The sequence below is a fragment of the Elephantulus edwardii genome, unplaced genomic scaffold, assembly GCF_000299155.1.
Source record: "Elephantulus edwardii isolate Elephantulus edwardi_28Jun2011 unplaced genomic scaffold, EleEdw1.0 scaffold00003, whole genome shotgun sequence".
Taxonomy (NCBI): domain Eukaryota; kingdom Metazoa; phylum Chordata; class Mammalia; order Macroscelidea; family Macroscelididae; genus Elephantulus; species Elephantulus edwardii.
This window is the reverse complement of record NW_006399753.1, coordinates 22,831,942-22,851,760: the sequence shown is the minus strand read 5'-3', so window position 1 is coordinate 22,851,760 and position 19,819 is coordinate 22,831,942.

The following is a 19,819-nucleotide window of genomic DNA, read 5'->3' as shown; positions in this document are numbered from 1 at the left end:
AGAATGGTCAAACTTCACCTCACATTCTTTTTGGACTTGTTGTTCAGAGGGACCAGTCCCTGGAGAAGCACATCATGCTTGAAACAGTCAATGAAGGCAAAGGAACACCCTTGAAGGCTAGACTGACACAGTGTTTATAACAATGGGCTTAAACTCAGTGGTGACTATGAAAACGGTGCCCTGTTGGGAATGGTTTCATGGTGTTATACTAAGGGTTGTTACTACTCACAACCACGCCAATAGCATCCAACAAAACAATAAAGATATTAAAGAGAATACATATAATATCTCAATCCTTAAAATAGCCACATGCAGTTGAAAGGATAAAGACAACTCACGCTACAATTCAAGTTAACGAGCACCTACTCCATTCCCACTACTCACAAAGTAAGTACAAAGTAAACTACTCATCCCCAGTACTCACTACTACTACAGAAGTAATGCTACAGAGAGAGACACTCAGGGAGCAGCACACGCTTTCTCACAGGAACTAGGAGCAAAATCTCTGACATCAAAGGATCACTACCATAGTCCAGACTCTGAAGCTAAACCCTAGTTTCATTCATCCCTTCAGACACATTTGTCACTCCCACCCTGGGTCTGAACCCCAGCACCAGTGGCTATAACACCAAAGGGTTGAGGTGCTTGCTTTCTAGTAAACACCATCTCTGTAGATGAGGATGTCTTGACTTGTCTCTGTATATGAGACTGTCTACCCAACAGAAAAAGAAGCTGACTGAACTGATGGAGGAAACCAGTTTTCCTTCTCTTTTCCACCATAAAGAGTTCTGGGCTTTGTATCTTTAGGAATTATGTGAGGGAGTAATGTTTATTGTTTTAATTAGTTAAACTTTGGGGCAATTTGTTATGTAGTAACAGATAACTAAAGTAACATTTGAGAACACAATAATTCTTCCCATCTTCAACCCAGTTTTGCCAGTTATTAGCTTGGTAACCTTGGGCAATTCATTCCATTTCTCTAAGCCTCAATTTCCTAATCTGCAAAATGGAGATAATAATAATGGCACTTACACCCTGAGGGTTTTTCTTGTCCTAAAATAAATGAAATGCTGGTTAACCACTGCCTGGCACACAATGGGCACCAGCAAATGGAAGCTACAGTTATTATTGTTATTAGAATCTGTCCAACTCATTTGGCAAATACTAGAAAATACTGATGTTTCTTAAGTTACCGACTGCAACCCTTGCTCAACTGGATTATGCGAAAGGAATCTTTTGATGAGGGCGACATGCTCAGTCAGAACACAGGTTTTGCAGGCAATTGCCTGTGGTGCTGAAGGACATGGCAAGATTAAAAAGCCCTCACCGACCAGCCGCCGACCTGGTTTTCTCTCCTTGTCCATGAAATGCTGATGAACAGCATTTTGTAATGTAATTAAGATTACACTGAAGAACGAGCCCTCCATCACCCCATCATTCAATCACCTCTTCCTCCACCAGCGGGAGCCAAGAGCTTGGCTTCACCTTCTCTTATAAGCAACCACCTGACCCTCAGCTCATTAGTCTCATCCTAGGATAACATGCATTGATTTTAAGGGCCAGCCTCCAATATTTCTCTCCAACCTGTCTTTTTTATGATTTGTGCTGAGGTCAAGATTAACTACCTACTCATTTTCTGGGAGGACATTTTCTGATGTGAAGGTGACTATGAGTGTTTTCCTGCATGTCCCCTTCATCCTCAAATTTCTCTTCTTCCCCCCGCCCCCAATGTCATCACATCTCTGATCTCTGAGAGTGGGTTTTAGACAGCTCACCTTAAAAATGATGATGTATGGGCAGTTAGCACCTTCAGAACAGGACTCCTAACAAAACATATCTCCGTGGGAAGTGGCATCTTCTGCCTTTTGAAGTGCCCAGTGAGTGGGTCACTTTCTTAGACCTAAATGGCAACGTTAACCCAGGCTTACTAAAGTATGTTTTTGGTTTTTGTTACTTGTGATTTTAATGAAAGTTTATACAGAAATGTTGGGTTTTCATCCATCCATTGTTGCACATTTTCCTCCTTACTGCCCTAGTTCACTTTAAAAACAATATTCATTCATTTTTGCAAAAATTCTTTCCTCCCCTGTCTACTTTATTATGGAACTCTCATTCTGGACTGTTGTCATACAACTGATGCCTAATCATACATTCCTTTCCAACAGTTCTTTCCTCCATCTGTTCCAATGCAGTGCTCATTATTTATGCCCTCTTTTCTTAGTTTCCCTCCATTAAAGCATATTTTTACGTAACTCTAATGGTTGGCGAATGAGTCTCTCAAAGGGACATTTAAAATTATTGTATCTTATTGGAAACAGTATTTTTTTTTGTTGGAAACAATCTTGACCTTTGGTCATGAGGATCACAATGAACTAAGGGACTCTGATGGCCTAGTAGGGTAGGAAGTCAGGTAGTTCAAATACACTAGCTGCTCTGTAGGAGAAATATGGACAATCTCCTCCCATTTGACTAGCCTCTAACAATCTTCTGGAGGGCCAGCTAACAGTCACTTCTCATTTGATGGCACATAACAACAACATAAAATGGGCCAAGCGGTTTGACTTTGGATCCTGACTTGACCACTAATTAGATATGTGAGTCTTGACAGTCATTACCCCTCTCTGAGGTAAAGTCATTTTCTCATCCATAAAATGGGAAGAATTGCTACTTTTAACCCATTTTTCCTGGGCTTTTATAAAGATCAAAAGATATTATATTAACAAAAATTCTCTGAAAATGGTACTCACTCACTCACTCACTCACTCATTCATTGCGATCTCATCAGAAACACCTCACAGCTGACCTCCAACAGATTGTTAGAGGCTGTAAATCACATAGGAAGAGCTTGTCTGTCTTTCTCCTGCAGAGCAACTGGTGGATTCCAACCACTTGCCCTGGGTTTGGCAGTGTGACTTCTCATCTACTCGCCTGTACCTCTAAATTCAAGTATCACATACAGTGGAGACATTGTTAGGAGGGGTCCAGTCCCTGGAAGAGGACATCGGGCACAGACAAGTGAAGGTCAGCGAAGGGGACAATGACCTTCTGGAAGATGGATTGATACAGTGTCCTCATCAATGGGGTGGAGCACAGCAGAGGCTGTGAGGATAGTGAGGGGTCAGACAGGGTTCATGGGGTCACTGTGAGTCAGAAACGCCTCAAGGACATCTAGCAACAACAGTTTGTATAAGAATTTCATCTGTAATGTAACAGCTTCTACCATAAATAAACCAGGCTTAACTAGCCCCCGCTTCAAGCAAAACAAAAACACAGTGACATTGAAAAATATGTAGTATTAGACTAACACAAACCATATGGACATAAAATGAAGAATTTGTTTGGAAAAGGACATCATAGAAACAAAGCTCACAAGGACATGACAGACTGTGAAAATAGAGGCAGTATGGTAAACATTAGAGGGGTTCTGATCTACAATCTAGAAGGAAATCAGGCAAGACGAAAGGAGAAAAAGAGCCAGGCTTGCTGGTCAGATAGAGACCAACGGAACCAGTGAGATTATGGCCTTTAGTCACTGGCTGAGCTCGAGCTAAACTCACCGTCATGACTCCATTTTCCTCTGTACAATTCACAGGGCTATGAAGTGGACAAAGACAGCTGGGGGCTGCTCACTCCCCAGAACACTCAACCATAACAGGCCAAGAGGTGGCAAGTGCCCAGTGATGAAGGTCAGAGGCAGGAAGGATCAGTGGAAAATAGGGATCACTGGAAGACAGTGGGAAGAGTGTAGTGAATATTACGTGATTATTGTAATTAATGCCTTAGGACAAAATGTGTATGAATATTTGAGTGGAAAACCAATTTCCACTGTGAACTTTGACAAAAACAATAATAATAAAAGAAACTGAAGAGTGTGGTTCTCACCCCTATACACGTGAGGTCTGAAAAGAATGTCTATCTACACAGTATGTTTTCATATCTATAAAAACCACACACCCAGGTATACCTACACTCCTGGAAGATCAAAGGTCCTTGCAATGAAATATTAAGGGCGATATTTCTGGGCACTAGCATGGGATGCGACTCTTCTTTCTTTCTCTTGCTTGTCTCTGTTCTCTAGATATTCTACAACAAACAGACATGCCTTGTGTACATAGGAAAAGACTTTTACTTAAAAATTCTAAAGGTAGATGTCAGGCGTTTGAGTCTTGGTACCCTATCCCCACAGCCACAGTGCACTGATATTTGAAAGCTGCGTCCCTGAAAGATGTCATGGGGTTTTGTTTCTGGCTGATTTTCTTATGAAAATGAAGAGGAGAAAAACTGTAAAAAGGCAGTGGCTGTAGTTACTAAAAAGAGAAAATTCCAAATGAAGAGAGAGAAAACGGTCCGCTGGGGTGCAGAAAGGCTTTCGTTGTCTTCTCCAGGAAACTCCAAAGACTGCAGAGTTGAAATGTTTGCCTCCCCTAGCTAACAGGTCTTTTTAACATGGCGACATAGTTTGTAACACTATCAGGCTGCTAACTGAATGTCAGCCGTTTGAACACACTAGCTTCTCCTCAAGAGGATGATCTGCAGTCTCCTCTCACAGATTCACAGCCTCAGAAACCAACTCAACAGCAATGGTCTTTAACTTTTGGCTTATACATACTTTGCCAATAAACACTTCGAAGTTCTGTGGTTTCAAATAATGCCCTTGACTTGTGGTTTTAATCATTGGTTTTTGGAACATTTACTATCTTTTCCATCGGGTGGCCCTTTCTATCCATGTCTGGAGGACAAGCTCACTCACATCTATATATGTTTGTTGTTGTTGTTGTTGTTATGTGCCCTCAAGTCGTTTGCGACTCATAGCGACCCTATGTACAACAGCGCTAAACTCTGCTCTGTCCTGTGCCAATCGCACCTCCTCTGACACACCCATCCCGATTACCCCAGTCACTGAATCAGTCCATCTCATAGAGGGTCTTCCCCTCTTGCGCCGTCCCTCCACCCTCCCAAGTATGATGTCCCTCTCCAAGGACCCGTCCCTCCTTGCAACATGCCGAAAGTATGTCAGACGAAGCCCCAGAATCCTTGCCTCCAAGGAGTAGCTTGGTTTAACCCTCTCAAGGATGCATCTGTTTGTTTTCTTGGCAGTCCATGGTACATTTAATACTCTTCTCCAGAACCATAGCTCAAAGGCATCAAGTCTCCTTCTGTCCTCCCTAGTCATTGTCCAACTCTCTGATGCATAACAAGTGATTGCAAAGACCATGGCCTGTATCAGGCGCACCTTAGTCTCCAGAGAGACACCGTTGCTCTTGAGTACTTTAGAGAGGTCCCTAACAGCAAACTTTTCCATCGCAATATGTTTTTTGATTTCCTGACGGCTGATGCCAAGAGTGTTGACCGTGGAGCCAAGCAAACTGAATCTGTGAACAATCTCAATCTCTTGGCCATCCATCCTGATGCTACCAATTGGTCCAGTGGTGAGAATCTTTGTCTTCTTGACATTGAGCCTCACTCAGTCCATACTGAAGGCTGTAGTCCTTGACCCTCTGCAGCAAATGCATGAGGTCCTCTTCAGTTTCAGCAAGCAGGGTTGTGTCATCTGCATAACACAGATTGTTAATAGATCTTCCACCAATCCTGTTGCCACAATTCTCTTCATAGAGCCCAGCCTCCTGGAAAATCTGCTCTGCATACAGGTTGAAAAGGTATGGAGACAGGACACATTCCTGGTGTACACCCTTCCCAATTTTGAACCATGCAGTGTTGCCCTGCTATTATTAACAACTGGCATTAGAATTCACCTTGAGGAAGCTACCTTTGATTAGAATTTGTTAAAATAAAAACCTCAGTTACTTTTAAAAAATGAATCTGTAGGGTAGCAGTTCAAATCCCCAGATTATTCAAGGGAGAAGGATGGGCAGTGTTCTCTAGGAAAAACTGACAGCCTTTAACACCCTGTTGGAATTGACTGCTTGGCAGGTAGGTTTTATAGGGTAGAAGGAAAGTGGAAGTTAAAGTCACAAAGACTGATGCTAAAACTCTTGGAACGAGATGCTGTTATTAAGTACCGTCAAGTTAGTGGGAAGAATTTTACTTTCTATCTAGGAAGAAAATAGTGACAATACAAGCCAGTTATCACTGAGCTGCTGTTCACATTATGGTGACCTGCTGCATTCAGAGCAGAACCATGCTCCACGGGTGCTGAAGGCTGTGATGCTTCAGAAGCAAATTTCCATGTCTTTCTCCTAAGATGCCAATGGATGGGTTTGGACAGTCAATTTTCAGCTAGTAATCAAGCATTTAATTCCAGAAAAGAAGATTGTCAGAAAGAGAAAGGAGAGAGAAGGGAATATACAGAAAGGAACCAAAAGGAGTCAGAAGGAAGAACGTGGAGTGAGCTATCTAAGCAATCATCCCGTGTCAGGTTTTAGAAGCAGGGCTGTCTGGTGATGACTAAAGTTGAGGTCTACAAACAAATTCTCATCATCGCTACAAACCTTTAGTAAGGCTCATGTTTGGAATAGGAGGTGAGGCTGAGTTTTGTACAAGTGTGAACAACAACATAGGTGAAATAAGAGCCTAGAGCTACATGAACCCATAGCTCTCTGTAGAATCCCCATTCACAGTGTGCCTAGAGACCACAGCTGGCGTGTGGTTTATTTTTTTATTTTACCAAGGGGAAAAAAATATGACAAGACAGTAAGAGAAGCAGATAATGGCCTTTTTTGAGAGGTAACAAAGATTGTGTTGGCAGGCCTTTCCATTTAAAATCATTTGGGCCCTCAGTGTTAATCACGTTTGGGAAGATAAAATTTAAAAAAACCCTTAAAACAAGCAAAAAAAAATTACGTTTGGGAAGAACATTTTTCTGAGTGATACAGCACTGGTCTGTCAGTTTGCTGTACTGTGATAACCTGGGATTGCGTGATACTGAACACTGTGCCACTGGTATGTCAAATGCCATAACGGTTACTCATGGTGGACAGTGTTTGGTAGAACTCCCAGATTAAGGCAGGCTTGGAAGCAGGATTGGCATCCTCTTCCCGGACAACATGCCTTTGCTAACTGAACATTAGAGAAATGACTAGAGTCATAGGACAGTGTTCAGATCTTTTGTTCACAGGGTCACTATGAGTTGTATTCAACTCGGCAGCACTTAACAACAACCAAAGATTGTTAAGCACTCACATGTTCCTATGATTAGACATTATCAAGACAAACAGAAGAGTTTCTTCACCAGCCTAGAAAAGCTGATGATTGGAATGATGGCACGAAGAAATGCCAGGCGTACCTACAATGCACTCTACATTCTATGGGGAGAGAACAGGGCTGGCGTTTACTGACTGTGCACTGACCCAGTCACATTACATCATTCATCTTATTTAACTCTTATTCTAATCCTGCGAGGTGGGCCTCATCATTCCTGTTTTGCACAGGAGCAGACTGAGCTCAGAAAGATTAAATCATTTGCCTATCAATTCAACAAGTTAAGAAGCAAGGAGACCAGAATTTGACCCAGACCTGTTGGCAAAGTCTATTCTCTTTGTACTCTATACAATTTCTTTTGAAGGCACAATAAAAAGATATATAGTGGTTGCCTTCAGGGAATATCTAATAAAAAGGACTGACTGGCAAACTATTCTCTTTTGATGTTTCCATCATATCTGGTGATATTTTCTTGCACTTTGTTACAGAAACTTCGAAGCTGTAAGGCAGGGTTTAGAGCTGCTCTAAACTTGGGATTGGGGTGGGTGGGTTTGGTGGTGAGAAAGGATATGGTAAATGCTAGAATAAACAATGAGCAGAGTGATATGGGATTTTGGAGAAGGGGCACTGATGCTAACTTTGGGATTCAGGAAAGGATTTTGAAGGCAATGCCAATTTAGCTGAACATTAGAGAATGAATTAGAGTTATTAAGGTGATAAACATTTGCAAGGGGAGTTCCTTGTACTGAGAACCGCATAAGCAGAGCTATGCCTGCATGGGACTGTCTGAAACTTCCTGGAAACATCAAAGAATGTTGAGGTACCAGCTGGTAAAGTACAATACATATAATGTGCCTGGAAAGGGGCTTGGGTTTCATCCAGTAGGTGAAAAGAAGACAAAATTTTAGGCAGGGAATTGTGTGAGAAGATTTGTATTTGCCAGTAGCATGGTGAACAATCTTAAAGGTGGCTAGGATGAATGCAGGGGCTGAGTTAACAAAACAACAGCCAACGCAGTTGATGTGGAGTGGGTTCCGACTCAAGATGACCCCATGAGCACTGGAGTAGAACTGTGCTCGAAAGGGAGTTGAGCTCAAGGGATTACTGGAAACTCACTCACTGTGCCACCTGGTGCAAGGTACTGAGATTCAATGACAAGGAAAACAGACATGGTCCCTGCTTCTGAGACGTTTAATGTTGATTGGGATTATTGTAGACATGCAGATAAGAGCTAGTGACAGGAAGAAAGGAAGGTAACCCTGGAGATTGAAGGACAGGGCCATTTTACTGGTAGAAGCATGAACTTTAAGTAGGGACTGTTATTTATTCAGTAGGGACTGTATTTATTCCAAATAAAATCTCAATCCAAATGATTGATCATTTTCCAATGCCAAAACCCATTTCACTTCCTGCTCCTAATACAGGGAAGTAGTACAGTTTCCACAGTGAATATTTTTTTATATTATTCAGTATTAAATATGGAATTCTGTCCTTACACTTGGTAACTTTTACATGAATATTGACACTGACTGTAGAGAAAGAACAAGACTCAGTCCCACAGGGCAAATTGTTGGCTCAATATAGATGGATTGGAGGTGGCTGCATGGGAAGTGGCATGACAGTGGTATTTGATGTCTCCCATGGGCATGGACACAGAAAAGATATAATGGCAAACATGACTATATATTCACTCACCTGGTAAGTTTTAGCCCTCTGCTTTGACTACAATGAGATAAAAAGATTGGCAAGTATGTGCATTTATTTAATTAGGATTATGATACACATGTATACACATACATACACATCTGTTCATTCATCCCTCTCTCTCTTGAATCGTCAGGATTTTAACCTTTTTATATGTACAATTCAGAGACATTAATTCCATGTGTCATGTAACCATCACCACTATCCATTTCCAAAATGTTCCATAACCTTTATCCCCTCAGATATATTTTATAAACCAGAATATGGACATCCTCTTTCGAAAACATTAATGCAGGAAATGGAAGCCAGTTCCAATGTGATCCCTGTGATGGACAAAGATTCTCAAAAAAGCCTTCTTATTAAAAACACTTTTAACTTCTTAGTATATACTTCTTTTAAAAAGTCCACTAACACAAATCCAGTTTATGATAAATACAGCTATGACATCCTCTTTTCTGAGAATCTGTTCATGTTCAGGGATCATCAGTTGAATGGAACTACTATTATCAAAAAAGTACTTGAACTAAAAAAAAAAACGCAAACTACTTGAACTAAAAATTATTTTCTTTTATTTAAATAAAAATTAACACAGACACACAGATACGTATAATATTTTTTAACTGCAGTTTCTGGTCTTATAAATGATTTTCAATATGCTCTACAAAGTGAAGAGAACTTGAAGCGCTTAGTGATAAAGATCAAAGACCACTTTCTTGAGTATGGACTACACTTTAACAAAAACAAAGCAAAGAATCTCGCCATTGGACCAATAAACAACATCATGGTAAATAGAAGAAAGACTGAAGTTGTCAAGAACTTCCTTTTACTTAGACCCACAATCGATGGAAGCAGCTGCTAAGTCAAATGACTCCTGCACTGAGTAAACGTGCCGTGGAAGACCTCTTTAAAGTTCTAAAGAGCAAGGAGGATGTCACTTTGCCTTCCACTTGTGCAGAGACTGTACAAAGACTATGATATGTCGAAGAAGACTTGATGCAGTTGAATTATGGTTCTGGCAAAGAATACTGGATATACCATGAATGGACAGAAGAAGAAACACACATATATGGAAATATAGCCAGAATGTTCCTTGGAGATAATTATAGTGGGACTTTGTCTCACATACTTTGGACATGTTATCAGTGTTGTTGTTGTCATGTGATATCTTAAGTATTTAAGGCAGAGGGTCAACAGAGGAAAGGAAGTCTTTCAGTCAGAACAATCAACACAGTGGCTACTCTGACAGTTTCAAATATAGCTTGTGAGGATGGTTCAGGACTGGACAGTGTTTCATTCTTTTGTACACAGGCTTTAAATCTAACAACAGCAACAACACACAATAGTATCTTCTACAAGAATTGTATTTTGTTGTTGTTGTTGTTGTTATGTGCCATGGAGTCATCTGTAACTCATAGCAACCCTAGATACAACTGCCTTAAACCCTGTTCTATCCTGTGCCAATCTCATTGTCTTTGACATACTTACACCCATCACCCCAGTCACTGAATCAATCCATCTCATCGGGGGTCTTCCTCTCCTGCACTGTCTGTCCCTCCACCCTCCCAAGCATGATGTCCCTCTTCAAGGACTGGTTCCTTAGAAATAAGAAAAAAAGAATGACAACTTCTCAATAATTGTTGTTGCTGCTAGGTGCTATCGAGTCAAGTACAACTCACAGAAACTCTATGAACAATAGATCTGAACGCTGTCCTACCCTGTGCCATCTTTATCATCTCTGATGCACTTGAGCCCACAGCTGCAGTCACAGCATCAATTCATGATGTCAATGGCCTTCCTCTCTTTCATGGACCCTCCACTGTGCCAGGCATGATGTTCCTCTCCAGTGAGTAGTCTCTTCTAGCAACATACCCAGAGTATCTGAGATGAAGCTTTGGCATCTTTGTCTCCAAGGAGTACTTTGGTTGCACTTCTGCTAAGACATTATCTGTTTGTTCTTTTGGCTATTCACAGGATATTCAGTGCTCTTCTCCAATACTACAGCTCAAAGATATTGAATCTTCTGTATTACTTATTCGTTGTCCAACTTTGAGATGCATAGCAGGTGATTGATAAGATCATGGCCTAAATCAGACACTCCTTTGTCTTCACACTACATTATTGCTCCTCAGTACTTTGGAGATGTCCCAGACAGCAGACTTTCCCCATGCACAATGTCTCCTGATCTCCTGACTGCTGGTATCAAGGGTGTTGTTGATTGTGGATCCAAGTAAGGTGAAATTGTTGACAACTTCAATCTTTTCTTCATCTATCATGATGTCGCCTATTGGTGTAGTGATGAGGACTTTTGTCTTCTTGATGTTCAGATGCTATCTATATTGATTATTGCATCTTATTAATTAAAGACATGTTCTGTGGCCTAGTGGCAAGAAGCTGCACTGCAGTTCAGAAGGTAAGCTGTTTGAATTCACCAGCTGCTCTGCTGCAGAAGGACGGGCAATCTCCTCCCATGTGATTAACTGCCACTGAAAATCCACTGGAGGGTCAGCACTGGGTCGGTTCTGACTTGACGGTACACAATAACAATAATTATAGATTATTATTAATAATTAAGGATTCTTGTATCCTGTCTGTATAAGAGACTCCTTTTGTTCTTGCACTGAGCAACATCTAAATTATAGACCTTTAGAATGATTTTAGAGGGAGTGCCAAGTTTAAATAGCATTATTTTCCTAGTATATCAGATAGTTATGGGTGGATGTCCCTAAGATGGATTGCTTTGACCTTGTAACTAATTAGGTGACCACAGGGCATATGTGAAGAAGGACTTTCCCACACTATGTTCTGGTCTCTCAGGGTTGAGCAGACTGGAGGACAAGATGATCAGATTTCCATCCTGTCCGAATATAAGCTGGGTTTCTGTCCTGGGGGACAGGAGGCCCAGGCAGCCTGGGTAACTCCCACACAAGGAGTGTCCTGGGTGGGCAGGCAGAGCATGCGAGGGAGAGCTTGAAGGGCACATAAAGATCTGATCCTTTGCATGTGGAGGCAGCTTCTCGAGGTTGGCAACATGAGATTAAGAACACCTTGTGTGAATCGTGGCTCTTCAAATAACAATTTACCACCTTAGGCAAGTTGTTAACTAGCTGGACTTCTTTTTCTTAATATTTGTTGTTGTTGCTAGGTGCCATTGACTTGGTTCTGACTCACAGTGACCCCAAGGGACAGAATACGGCTGTGCCAGGGTGTTCTTGGCTATAATCTTTACAGAAGCAAATGATCTGGTCTTTCTCCCATGGAGCTACCGGGAGGGCTTACATGACAACTTTTCATTAGCACTCAAAGGCTTAATTATTATGTCACCGGGGAACCAGATGAAGTGAAATATCTTATATAAGCATGAAGTGGGCACTCAGTAAATAGAATCAACATAAATTTGTTACATTTGATAAAGATCCCAGACAGAGCACAAAGCCTCAAGTATAAAATACTGAGCAAGTGAAAAATGGAGATGAAATATCCTTGAACAAACTCTTTTCCCTTCTAAGCTGTCAGAAGTCAGAAGGCTTCGTGAGGGAAGTGACTTTGATTAATCTTAAAATCCTCTTTATTTTGGTGTTAAAATTCTACCTTATTTGAGTGCCCTTTGTGGTGGTGGTTGGGAATGTTGGGGAGTCTATGTCCCTCTACCATCTGAACTTCTGTGCATGGGTGACAAAAAACTCCACTGCCATCAAATTCTTCTAACTCATGGTGGTGCTGTAGAGTGGAGCAGAACTGTGCCCATGAGGTTTCCAGGGTCAACAAATATTTAGAGAAGGAAATGGTTTCAACTTTCTTCCTGGAAGTAAGATGATGAGTTCAAACAATTGACTGTTTGATTTGCTAACCCATTGTTTAACTCGTAGCATCGGCCAGGACTCTTCACACAAATCTTGTTCTTGTGCTGTGTCATTAAGTCAGAATCAACTCATAGCTGTTTCTCTAGTGGGTTTCAGAGGCTGTAAATCACATGGGAGGAGACTGCCCACCTTTCTCCCATGGAGCAACTGGTGGATTTGAATCTTACGCCTTGAGTTGGCAGTGCAACTCCTCACCACTGAACCTCTAAAACCCAGCTCAGTGGTCACCATCCCATCTGCATCAGGACAGGTGTTCTACAGTTTCCAAAGGCTGATATTTTTTTCCTTTCTGAAGTAGATCACCAAGCTTTCTATCCAAGAGCTGTGGGTACATTTGAACATCCAGATTTTCATAAGTCATCTACTTTTCCACCATCCAGAAACTTCCAGGGGAGTCCAAGGGGTCTCGAATGACACCAGGGTCCTTTCTGGCTACCGCAGGTGCTGCATCAAAGCCAGCCTGCCCTCCTTTGGTTCTAAATGGGCGATTCCCTAGTTTGCTAAGAGGTGGTGAAGGGCATCTCGCATGTTAGGGCTTCCTGGCTGCCTAGAGCTCTCGGGCCCCTTGTACACCTTTATTGAGAGCACTGACACCCTCATGCGTTTGGTGAGCTGTGCTTTTAGAAGTTCTACCCCTAGATACTTCTTTCTTGGAGTGAAAATTTAATCTTCAAAACTGTTCTGCACTGCTGGCCCCAGAATTAAAAGCAAGCGCCTTCAATGGGAAAATTAAATTTATTTGATATACCTGTACATGTATAAAATTGGATCCAGCATCCATTTGGCTCGCAGACTGCCTCAAAATGCTCTCAGCTATCTTCTGAACCTAATACCCGATTCACAGCTGAGGAGGGGGCCAGCCTTGAAGACCTTGTCCCGCACTGATCCTCAGTGGGGTGAACATTAGCCGAGAGTCACCTGCACCGGGAGTTTCGCCCCCACGCGCCTGCTGGGAACAAAATATTCAGTTGACTGAATTTTCATTAAAAAGAGAGAGAGAGAGAAACCCAGGGGGAATGATACTTCAATTATAAATATCTATATTTCATTTTACAGCCTCTTCTCCGAAGCTTCCTAGCCAGGCTCAGCCAGTGTCTGTATGCATCTTGGCTTGAAGAAGAGTTTAAATGAAATAAGATTCTCCTTCTTGAAGCCTTTTCATGACCTCAATTCTAGTTCCAGAGGAGGTGTGTGCCTTTTCTTCCCTGTGTTCCTTTAGGACACCTGGGTGTCAGAGAAGAACGGAAGACGAACAGGGCGAGGGAGGGCTGAGGCAGAGCGCAGCCGGCCAGGTGGCCTTCACTGACCAGCTGGAGGCAGGGGTATTGGGGCAGGGCCAGCTTCATCAGCCGAAAGGCCCGAGTCCCTGCAGGGTGACTGGTCTGAATTCCCACAGCACGGCTGGCAGGAGACACTGACTTTCCCCCTGGCGCCCAGCCTACCCCTCCTCTCCAGCAGCTGGTGAGTCTGACGCAGGCTGACTTCCACTCCCTGTGTGCTGGAGCAGAACTGGGCTTCAGAAGGTTTTCCTTGACCGAATGTTGGTACTACAACAGTGTTGGTAGCCAGGCCTTTCCTCTGAAGCACCTCTGGGTACACTCGAACCGATCACCTTCTGGTTAGCAGGCAGGCTAACATTAACTCTTTGCGTCACTGAGGACTGTGCAGTCCTAATTGATCTCGATTCACACACATTCCTTCTTTATCTTTAGCATCTCTGCTGCTTTAATTTGCTTGGTTCTTTTTTCTTATTCTTTTCCTCTTGCTTTTCTGTGTCTCGTCTTTTCTGCTGGCTTCTGATGTCCTTTCCTTATCCCCCTCTTCTTCCTCCCTTCCTCCACCACCCTCTTCTTCCTCTTTGATCCTTCTAACCTCTCTAGTCTCTATCTCTCACCCTTTTCTCTTTTCTCTCTATCCTCCTCTTCTGTTCCTTTCATTTACCAAGCATGTATTTATATCTTGCTATGGGCCAGCTATTACTTGGCCCTGGTGACAGGAAGGTGGTCCCAGAAGTCCCCTCTATGTCCATCACACAGTTTGACCTGAACTATGCCTTCTAGGGCTGAAGGTAAGTGTCAGCCTCTCTCCTCTTCTCTGTAGGACCTTGGCTGTGGGCCAGTCCCCACAGCAGTGTGGGCCTGTGGGAGTTCCCAGGGAAGGTGGCCATGAGTGAGGACAGTGGGATGACTAGGCCGAGAAATGAAGAGGGAATCTGTGAACAGAGAAACTGACACAAACGAATCACAGACACCACTGACAAGGAGACTTGATAACACAGGAGGGAGGTTAAGGGAACATCTGGTTTATGACTATTTCGGTGAGTGGTAGGATTCCACATGGAGAAGGCTTCCTCATTAAGCAGCCACAGATAACACACATTCCAACACATGCAATATTTGTCTTTTCCATTATTGAGTTAGAATTTCTGTGGCCTACTGGGTAAGGAGTTGTGCTGCCAAGTCAAAGGCAGGCAGTTTGAATCTACCAGCTGCTCCACAGGAGAAAGATTGGCACCTTCTTCCCATAGATTTAAAAACCTGCTGAAGGGTCAGCCATGAGTCATTTTTGACTTGTGACACCCACCACCACCACCACCACTGAGAAGTACAGTTACGTGGTGTTGGTACACACAATGTGCTTCCTTTTCATGGATGTGCAATCTTGGGAGGCCCAGTTACAGACCTCTTAGTGCCCAAGTGGGAATATTGGCATCATGAATGTTAGACTTCTTTTGTATAAATGATTATTCATAGTAAATTATCTTAAATAATAATGTTTGGGATTATATATTACCCTTTTATAATATAATATCTTTATTTATGAAAGTGCATTCTGCGTATTTATGGAAACATTACTTCTACTTACGAGGGCACACTGGCTACTCTTTGTATCTCATGGTCTAGAAAGTTCCCTCTGCACAGCAGGTTATCAACACATCTTTGACATTAATGGTGATGATGGCAAGTATTTTGGAAATGTATATAATTTACTGTTACTACTGACTTGAAGACACACAGCTGTGGAGCATTATTTGTGTCTCACATAATATATTTTTACTCAAATAAGGTAAGCATAGCTTGCAAAACTATCTCTCAGAGGGAGGGAGTGAATGGCAAACAGAAGTAGAAGGTGCTTTATTTGTGTAAAAACAAGATCATCTTGTGCAGTTAGTATATGCTCAGGATGAGCCAATCACTTAACTAACTTATCCCCTAACAAAGGCCAGGATATAGGAAAGGTTATTTGACTAATGGATCTAATGCTCAATAGGTAACAGAAAGGCGATTTATATGAAATAAAGCCCCTCTCAACTCATAGCTCATAGCTTACCCTTCTTAAAATGTTCTTACATTTCAATCTTGTTGAAAGGTTCTATTGTAGCCAAGAAAATTGTTTCAAACACATTTTAGCAATAGTTGAGGTTTAAATGACAACGACAACTGCCACCATAATAATAATGCGTAAGCTGTCCTCTCTTCTATGTAACATAGATTTCGTCTATGTGAAAATTGGCCCCATCTGCTGTGGACAAAAGATGAATGATGTGGAGGGGGGCTCGGGAGGATGGGGACCACAAGGCACTCATTTTAGAAGAGAAGTTTTGAAAAATCCTTCCCGTGTCAGTTTCCAATGTGTCATGCATTAGGTCGCAGTGAGTAATTACCCCCGAGGGTCATCCAGGCTGGGGTTGACAGGGTGGCAGAGAACAGTGCTACAAATGGCAGTGATGTAACGCTCAATCTTCCCAACAGCCGTTATCAGCACTGTGGCCTCTTTGCTGGAAACAAGAAAGTTCCAGAGATTATGATTCGAGCCGCACGGAAGGGACAGTGAGCTATGTTGGAAGCGATCTTAAGTAATCCTGCCTCTGTCATCATCCATCATACCAGGCGAGGCTCTTCGGAGACAGTAATTAATAACACCTATCTAAACTGTTTGCATTCCCTCTGTCCTGGGGCCTCGCTCCTTCCTCACACACAGCTCTTCCCTCTGCCCTCGTTCTTCTCGTGACAAATGAGTGAGAGGAGCCCTTCTGCTTCTCATGATCACACCACATGGACTGACTCTCTAACCCAGAGCGCCCACCGCACAGCCACGCTGTCTCTCACTTTCTGCCACGCGGCTCGGGACTGGCTCTGGCCAAGCCTCCTTCCTTCGCTCCCCCACTCATCTGTGGCCTCTCTCGAGATTTGTTCTTTGGGCCTTCCTTCCGTCTACATCAGCGGCTGTGATTCACAGTATTGCTGTGGGTGTTCCCTCTGGACTGCTTCCAATTTCTGTTCATCTGCCCTATTGATCAGACATTTCTAGTTCTTGGGGCTTTTTCCTTATTTCCTCCTAAATGCCTTCTCTAAATGTTCTTTCCATCCTAATTATCAAGATGTGGCTCAGTTCTGTTGAGTCGATGGCTTTGGCGTCCTGACACCTCCAGAAACCTGGAATTAATAAGCTCACAGAAGCACCTTAAAATCAATACCTTAAACTACTTTATTAGGAATGACAACCAATAGAGTCATGCATTGCTTACTGCCCATCATACTTCCTGTGGAAAAGGATGTTATGTGATTTGGATGTTGAACGAATACCATACCATAGTCCGGTCCAGCTTTTTCTTTAAAGCATTTCAAACAAGCCATGCACCTCAGTGGTGGCTGTCAATGTTCTGAAAGGAACTTGCTTCTGAGCTTGGCCTTGGTCCTTGACATTAGCACTCTCTTCCTAGTGGCTACAGGTTTCTCTCACGCTTTCCTTGGTCTTGTGTCTTTCAGTGGAGTCGATCCATCAACAGCATGCAGAACTTTCCTTTGTTTTTGAGGATCATTGAATTGTCAAGTGTGACATGCCTAACTTTCAAACAATAACATTAGCTGGCTTTCTGCTTAACAACCTTTTATTTGGCTTCCCATTGGACATTGTCCTTTGCCTCTTCCTACTGCAATCATTGGATCATTGGCAATAGATTGTTGTGGAGTTGTGTTGTTTTGTTTGTTGTTTTTTCTTTTAATACTGGTTTACTTACAAAGTTTGTATACATTGTTTTTCACACTGGATCTTTCTCCTTTCCTTTACACACCCCTCCCTCCACCCATCAAATTGTGTGACCCCATGACTAAGCCCCCCTCTCCCCCTCCTTGGATCCTTGTAGTCTTTCTACAGCAATGGTCTGATACAGTATTTGTCTTTATGAGGCTGAGTTAGTTCACTCAGCATAATGCTCTCCAGTCCCTCCCACGTTAGGTAGTAATTTACAAAATCATTGCTCCTGCGTGCTGCATAGCATTCCATCATGTGAATGTACCATCATTTCTCAATCCATTCCATTGTGGTTGGGCATTTCATCGGCACTAGTTTTGCTGCATTAGAGAGCCACAGTGCATACTTCAGTCGTATTTTCAAAAGAAAATGAAACAGAGACAATACAACAATACTTAAGAAATACATGATAAAGGAGATCTGATGGTTTTGCCTATGACTCAAAGGAACAGTTATATTTTCCTTTTTATTGCTGCAGAGTTGGAAGACACTCAGAGCTGACTCTTCAGTGGCTTTTCAGAGGTGATAAGTTGGATTAGAGGAGATGGCCCGTTTTTCTCCTGTGGAGCAACTGGTAGAGTCAAAAACTGCCTACCTCTGGTTTGGTGGCATAACTCTTTCCCCATCAGACCATCAGAGCTCCCACATAACTACACGGTCAACCCTTTAGTTGGGAAGTACAGTACATTACTGTTATTACATAGCAGGGGATTGGACTGACTTATAACTGACTCTTCGGAAGATCTCCAGAGGCAGTAAATTGCATAGGAGGGGGCTCGCTGGCAAGCCAAAGCAGAAAACCATTGTGGTTTGTGGTTTGAATCCACCAGTAGCTGCTTCCTGGGGAAAAGAAAGTCAATTTCTTCTTGTGTGATTAGCGGTCTCTGAAAGCCTACTGGAGGTCCACTATGCGTCAGTTCTGACTTGATGATACACAACAACAACAACAAATTATTAAGGAAGAGACTATGCATCTTTTTCCTGAGGAGCAGCTGGTGGATTAGAAAGTCTGTTTTTGGCTTGGCAGTCCAACTCTGTACCCCTAAGCCCGTAGAGAGCTCCCTGGGAAGAATAGCATCATATATACAAAACCTGCAAGTTGGACCATGAATAAGAATGACCAAAAAATAATCAATACCTTTGAATTGTGGTGTTAGACAAGAGTGCGAAATATCTTATAGACTGCCAAAAAAACCCCAAATAAATCTTTCTTGGAAGAAGTATAACCAATGTGTTCCTTAGAGACAAAGATGATGAAACGTCATCCCACACAGTTTGAGCACATTATCAGAAGGGGCCTGTCCTTAGAAAACGACATCACGTTAGCAAAGGTGGGAGACCAGAGAAAGAGAAGAAGACCCTCTACAAGACAGACTGACCACTGACTAACAATGGGCCTGATTGTGAGGATAACACAGGAAACAACAAGGTTCATATATACGGTTCAAAGAGTTACCATGAGCTGTAGTTTATCTGATGGTACTTTACAATAGCAACAACAATTCTATAACAGAGACATTTATTATTATGAAAGCATATGTGTTAGAGGTTTTATATGTACTGTATCATTGTATGTCTGGCAGTATAATTAGTTGGCATACAAGAAACCTAAGATATATAGGTTGCATGTGGGAAGCTGTTACTTTTGATAGGCCCTGTTCTTTGATTAGAGTTTCTGAACTATATTATAACTTTATGAGACCGACGGCATGGTCCAGATGGACGTTATGCTGTGCATGCTTGCACAGATGTGGGATTGAGACTACAGAAAGAAGAAGAATCAAACACCCTTGAATCTCAAAAATATCATGTGTGTGCCTGATTTTTTACTTGATGTTTTGCATGTGTGTTAAAAAAAGTGTATGTTTCACTATTTTTGTAGAAAATTATTTAGATAGTCTAAAGAAGGGGGGGCCCACTACAAGCTAAAATTGCTGCCTACTACTTGTTACTTGTAAAGCAGTGGTTTGCATATTGCTAGGACTCTATATACCACGTTGTTTGTTTGTTGTTGTTAAGTGCCGTCAAGTCATAGGTGACTGATTGCGACCCTATGAATGAAA